Raw genomic sequence first — 7,927 nt, 5'->3', positions numbered from 1 at the left:
TTATTATACAATTTTGCACTTTGTTTCTAAACGCCAGGCTTTATTAATTAATTAATTAATTATTATTTTTCATTCATTAATTTAATCAACAAAATAATAGACATCAGGAAAAGAGATATATTATTATTATTATTATTATCATTAGTCTATCGTTCAGAAAAGAAAATCGTCTATTATTATTATTATTATTATTATTATTATTATTATTATTATTATTATTATTATTATTATTTTTTTATTTATATTATTATTAATATTCTTCTATATTATTATTATTTAATATTAAACATTTATATACACAAAGAATCGTTTAAAATGAATATAATATATATATATATATATATACAATGAACGTTCCTTTAACTTGTAATTTATGAATTTTTAATCGAATCTTTTTTTTCTTTTTCTTTTTCAAATAATTATTTAAAATAAGTTTGTTTTACATAATAATAATTCTTCTTTATATATATATAAAATTACACGCATACATATACTACATATATATTAATAATTTATGAATATTTGTATAATTTAAGTTTTGCAAGGTATGATCTTCGTTGTTGTTAATAATATTATTATTATCATTAATCATTAATCATTAATTCACGTATAAAACATCATTAGAAATAAAATGAATGGAAAAACATGAAGAGACATTAATTGAAGAAATTAAATTCTTCTTAAAGACAAAAGCTGCATATATATATATTTTTTTTTTCATTGCTGCAGAATATTTTTTTTTCTTTCTTTTGTGCAGTTCCTTTTTTTTTTTTTTTATATAATAAGACATTAAATATATATTTTTGTCGTTCGTAGGATTTTCTCACTCTCTCTCTCTCTTTCATGTTTTAATTAATATCCTATATAATTTAGACAATCTAAAAATAAAAAAACATAAAAACAGAAATCCCCCATAGCATGTAATTTCATAGAGAGAGAGAGAGAGAGAGATGATATGCGTACACATATATACATTTATATATACATATATATATATACATACTGAAATAACGTATACATGTAAATAATTTGTGCAATTAACACAAAATAATATTTATTATTATTATACTGTCATTATTATTATTATTATTATTATTATTATTATTATTATTATTATTATTATAAAAATATATATATTTAAATAATAGAAAGAGACAAGAGAGAAAAATAGAAAAAGAAAAAAAATGGTGAAAAGAAAATAATTGTTAGCTCGTGCAATAGCATAATTAATATTTATGCATGCTCCTCCTAACACACTACTACTACTACTACTACTACTACTACTACTACAATTACTATTTACATACTATTATTATTATTATCATCATTATTATTATTATTAATTAATTAATTAATTACTTACTTACTTACTACTTACTATTATTATTACTACCTACTATTATTAGTACTTCTCACACATACATATATAGTAAAAAAAAGAAGAAAAAAAAAAGAAGAAAAAGAAAAAATAGTGAAAAGTTTAAAAGAATTTTTCTTGGTGCTAAAACCGTGTTCAGAAATAAAATAAAAATAAAAATAAAAATAATAAAATAATGATAAAGTCGCTTCCATGAATAGAAAAAAAAAATAAAAAAAAAATAAAAAAAGAGATAAAAAATTAAAAGTTAAAATAGAAGAAAGACACAAACAAACAAACAAACAAACAAATAAACAACAAAATATCACGACGTTTTTATAAATTAAAAATAATATTAATAATAATATTTTTTAACGTCGTTTCACGAATGAAAAAAAAAACAAACAAATATACAGAAACTATATATATATATACATACATGCATATATACATACATATTATTAAAATTACATATATTCAGAGGCATTATTGTGCTTTTGATTTAGAATGAGAGAACGTAGACTGTTTTTTTTAGACCCCCTTCCACCCACCAACCCCCTAACCCCCAGTGAGAGTGAAGATTGACGATCGAATGGTTTTATTATTTATACCAAATATGCTATATTAATTAATTAATGAAATAAATAATATATAATTCAAACTATTGACAAAAAAAAAATAATAAAAGAGAGAGAGATAATAATAATAATTTAAATGAATATAGATAATTGATGATATTTTTCAAATAGATAATTTACAACAGAAAAAAATGTCTATTTTCAATTTGTTATAATTTAATAATAAATTTATAAATAATAAATATCCATACGTAAATTATTATTAAATCAAAATTATGCGTCACGATACAATTTAAGTTTAAATGTAGTAGACGAAGTTTATTTAAAAAAAAAAGAAAAGAAAAAAGAAACAAAATATCAGTTAAATCAAATTATTTAATTTAATTTAATTACAAAAAAAAACACACACACCCACATACAAACAACAACAATAATCCAAATAATTTTTGTTATATAAAATGATAAATGTAATTAGAAAAATTTGTATTTTAATATTTGAAGTTCTCTTATAAGAACAGTTACTTACATATACAAATATAACAAAAAAACATTTATTTGGATTTAATTTATAATGAAATATTTAAATCATTGTTTGTTATTATTAACGATTGTAAATTAAGAAGTAACTGTAAATTGTTTTCTTTTTTTTTCTGTTCCTCTTTTCCATTTCTTTCTCTCTCTTTCTCTCTCACACATATTACATACATATTACATACATATTATACATATACATATATATATATAAATATAAGAAATATGAACACGTTCCTCTTATCGCAAAATAGAAAATAATAATAATAATTAAAAAAAAAAATAGGCAGATAATTAAATAATGTATAAATAAATCATGTTTGTATTGAAATCGAATCTAATCGCGCCCGAAGTCTATATTAAATAATAATAATTAATTAATTAATTAATAGTAATAATAATAATAATAATAATAATGATTATTATTAATAATCATATCGTTTTATTTAAACGAATTCGCCTATTAAAAAAAAATCACCTTCTTCCCCGTTTAGAGAATTTACAGCGAGCAGACTATTTTTTAACATTTTCATTTTATTATTTCAGTTGAATAAATTATATTAACGATTTAGAAATTAAATAATAATATATTTATAATAATTATATAATATATCAGTATCGACCTAAAATAAGGAAAAAAAAAAAAAAACAAAAGAAAAGAAAATATATAAAATCTTATTAATAAACAAAAATGAATACAATTGAATAATAAAATAAATAATTAAAAAAGAAGTGTACCTATATTAAATATATACATATATATATATATATATATATATATATATATATATATATATATATTTATTATTATTATTAATAATAATAATTTGATCTACGTCCGTGTGTATGAGTGAATGTTTGTGTGTCTGCATGTCTCCTGTGTGTCTGTATGTGTGTGTGTGTGTTCATTCGTGTGTTTATAAGAAAAAAAAACAAAAAAACGCTTTATTGATTATTAATCATGCGTCGTCGTTGTTTATTAAAATAAAAAGTATAGAAAGAGATAGTAGATGTATTAGAAATGATTAGAATTAGAAGAACAAATTTCTTTCATGCTTTTTATTGATATTCCTGAATCTTTTTTAAAGAAAGAAAGAAAGAAAGAAAGAAAGAAAGAAAGAAAGAAAGATTTGTGTGAAACATTAAATATGAAGAAGAAAAAAAGAAAAAGAAAAGAAAAGTAATAATAATTAAAATCATCGTTGTACTTATTCGATTATAATAATAATAATAATAATAATAATAATAATGACGGCTAACGAGTTTTCTTTTTTTTTTTTGTATATATATATTTTAATTTATTTATTACTTTAATAATTTTTTTTATTCTTAATTTTACTTTAATTGTTTTATTTTATTTTATTTTATAGAATATATAAATGAATGGTACCACATTATATTAAATTATAATAATTTTCTATTTTATTAAATATTAATCGATTAATTATTATTAATTATAATTTGAGAGTCGTCTATCGTTCGTATTTAATTAAAATTAATAAAAATTAAAAGTCTCTTTATTAATTTTATTAGAAATTATATTATAAATTATATTTTAGTGTCTCTCGTTCGTATTTAATTAACAATTAACAATTAAAAATGTCTCGTTTATTTTTAGTTTTAATAAAAAAAAAATAATGAAATTATTTATACGATTGGTAATGATTAAAAAAAAAAAAAAGAAACAAAAAAATATAAAAAGCAAAAACAAAAATGAATAAAACAAACAAAAAAAAGAAATTCGTTAACTGCATACACCTATATTGTATTAAATATTATTATTATTATTATTATTATTATTATTATTATTATTATATTATTTTAATATTTAAAAAGAAAAAAAACTATAAGAGAAATTATCTCTCGTATTGTTAATAATAAAATTAATTAATTAATTAATTAAATTATTAATAATAATAATAACCGATTATGGTAATGAGATAATAGGCCTATGGTTTTTCAAGGTCCTGTGTACAATATAATAAATGTTTATTATAAATAATTATAATATAAGAGAAATGTTATATAATATTGAATTAAATATTTAGTATACATATATATATAAGATTTGTGTGAATTTTTGTATACACGTGTGTATGATCATATATATGTATGTATGTATGTTACGTGGTATTCGTTGCAAAATGGACAACGATCGCGGCTATTTTCCTACTATTTATTTTTTTGTACATACCTTTATTTTCATATTTATTTGTTAAATAAAGATCTTTCGATAATACGAGTTTTAAAGGATAATAATAATAATAATAATAATAAAAAAACACGATAAAACGATCTTTGAATACCGTTAATAATATTAATAATAAATAATAATAATAATAAATAGTAATAATAAATAGTAATAATAATAATAGTAATTATTTAAAATAACATTTAATTCGCGTATTGGATATCTACGACAAAAAAAAAAAAACCTGAGATTGAATTTTTTTCTTTCTTTTAAATAAATAAATAAATAAATGAACAAACTATCAATGACTCGAATTATTTAAAAACAATTTATTATTTTTTTGTTTTAAGACAAAATATGTGTGAGAAATAAAAAACAACAACAACAACAACAATAATATATTCATTTTTTTATATTTATGTTATAAATAATAGAATAATTTAAACAATTTTTAATCGACTTTAAAATAGGAGGAGATTCTCAATTCGACTGTATTTCTTTTTTTTTCATGTTTTTTATGTTTTTGATAATAAAATTAATATTTGATTCGTGCATTAATTGCACACACACACACACATACACATACACATACGCATACACATGAAATTGTTTTACCAGATTTATAAAACATATAAAAATAATAAAATAAAAAATAGAAAGGAGACACATGGCATAGAAAAATGTTTGATGATATTTGCAGAAAAGTTATCAACGAGTCACCCAGTATAAGAAGAATGCAAGAGGCCCGTACGAGAGATCGACCTCGATTCTCGTTTCAAGAACGTACCATACATACTAGCTTAAACCATACATGCATGGATTTATATATATATATATATGTACATACAACTAATACATACATAAAAGATGTGCATATAAACACCTTCTTCGTGCATCACGATTCTTCAAGAAGAGACCTTTCAGATCTTATTCTCTTTCACCAAGGAACAACTACACTTCTCTTTCTCTTTCTTCATTTTTCTTTTCTTGTTTTTTTCAACTATCAACGGTTTAACAATTTTTTTTTTTTATAATTAAAAAAAAAAAAAAAAGGAAAATGAGATTCTTCAAGTTAGATATTGAAACAAGAAATAGATGGAAAGAAATCAATAGATCCAATTGAATGAATTTATAATAAAATTAATAGTGAAACGTGTGTGTGCTATTTTTGTTAGACTTCAATGAAAGCTGATAAGTGCTTGCAAGATGACGTTTACTATGACGAGCATGACTGCATTTAATCGATTATTATTTGAAATTATTAGAAATTCTTAAAAAAAAAACAAACAAACAAACAAATAAATTATTAGACAAATAAATTCATATTATTAAATGAAAGATGATAATATTTGAATGGAAATAACAAAATTATTATGCAGTACAGCAAGAAAAACAATAAATGGCGAAGTAAATTTGTTATAATATTTTTAACGAATAATATATTGAAATAAAATATATATATAATTTTTTCGAATAGTTACGAGTTTAAATATTACTTACGAGAGTCACGATGAGTACCAAAAAAAAAAAAGTCATATTCAAAAATAAGATTAACAAGATGGGCTGAACCTGTACCTGTACCGTTACTACCTGTTCTCCGAAATCTCTTTCGTACCATCTCCATCTCTATTTCTTCCGTATTCAAGCACCGTAGAAGAGATTACACCTTCCTCATCTTTCAAGATTTTTTCTTCTTTCATTTATTTCTTTATTTTTTTTTTTTATTTTTTTTTATTATCAAACTTATATTGAAGTAGTGTAAAAGAAACTTTCTGTATATGAGATTTATATTAATAAAGTATATTTAAATTAAGTCAAATAATTTGTTGAAATTATTTCTATTTCCTGCGTTTAAAGTATTAATTGCAGAGTTGTGGTCCAATCTCAAGGTAAGTAATATTATTTTATAAATTTTTAAAATACTGTCACATAAATACAAGTTTTAAGACACATCTTTAAAGAACAAATCTGTGGTGCGTTGCTAGCATCACCGACTCGTAACCACGGTGTCGCGGGTTCGAATCTCGCCAGTCAAAATAATTTTATTTTAATTTTATTTATTGCTAAATGACGTCACGATAATGGAGTGATAGAATATCACTCTAATAAAATTTTAAAGTCCAATAGTCAAATTTAAAACTAATATACAAGTTTTAAAGCACGTCTTCCAAGAGTTGTTTGCAGCTCGATGCTAGGGTTTCCGACTCGTAACCCCGGCATCGTGCGATCGAATCCCGCCTGTCCAAATAATTTTATTTTATTTAAAATTTCCGCGGAATGACGTCACAATACATAGTGATGGTATATATATCACTTTCATAAAATTTTAAAGTCCCAAATAGAAATTTTAAGCTAATATACAAGTTTTAAGACACATCTTTCAAGAACTGTTCGTAGCTCGATGCTAGGGTTCCCGGCTCGAAACCCCGGCATCGTGCGATCGAATCCCGCCAGTCTAAATTAATTTTATTTTATTTAAATTTTCCGTGACGTGACGTCACGATGACGTAGTAAGGGGTTGAGCATAAGGGGTGGCCCCACCCACTACTGTACTGTAAGGGGGTTGTAACGAAAAATAAATTGCCACGCCCATTTTGATTTCATATTTCTATGTTAAGAAATATTAATTTTTTGGCTAAAAAGTGAAGATTTTGAAAGCACAAAAAAAAAGTTAGCGCGTGCCACTTCCTCGCATATCATGTGATCCTGTTACAAATTTCGATTTTCGAGATAATTTTCAAATTTTGTCGAAAAATTTATTTTGTAACAGGATAACATGATGTGCGAGGAAGTGGCACGATTTTCGGCGATTCTTGGAAATGAGGTCAATTTCCGAGAATTTTCGACCTCATTGACCTCATTTCCAAGAAAGTCCGAATTTTCAAAAAACCTCATTTCCAAGAATCGCCGGAAATCGTGCCACTTCCTCGCACATCATGTTATCCTGTTACAAAATAAATTTTTCGACAAAATTTGAAAATTTTCTCGAAAATCGAGATTTGTAACAGGATCACATGATATGCGAGGAAGTGGCACGCGCTAATTTTTTTTTTGTGCTTTCAAAATCTTCACTTTTTAGCCAAAAAATTAATATTTCTTGACATAGAAATATGAAATCAAAGTGGGCGTGGCAATTTATTTTTCGTTACAACCCCTTTACAGTACAGTAGTGGGTGGGGCTACCCCTTATGCTCAACCCCTTACTACGTCATCGTGACGTCACGTCACGGAAAATTTAAATAAAATAAAATTAATTTAGACTGGCGGGAT

This window comes from Polistes dominula, unplaced genomic scaffold (genome assembly GCF_049000335.1).
Source record: "Polistes dominula isolate Pdom_NZ unplaced genomic scaffold, Pdom_raw_medaka contig_78, whole genome shotgun sequence".
Taxonomy (NCBI): Eukaryota; Metazoa; Arthropoda; class Insecta; order Hymenoptera; family Vespidae; genus Polistes; species Polistes dominula.
This window is presented reverse-complemented; position numbering follows the sequence as displayed.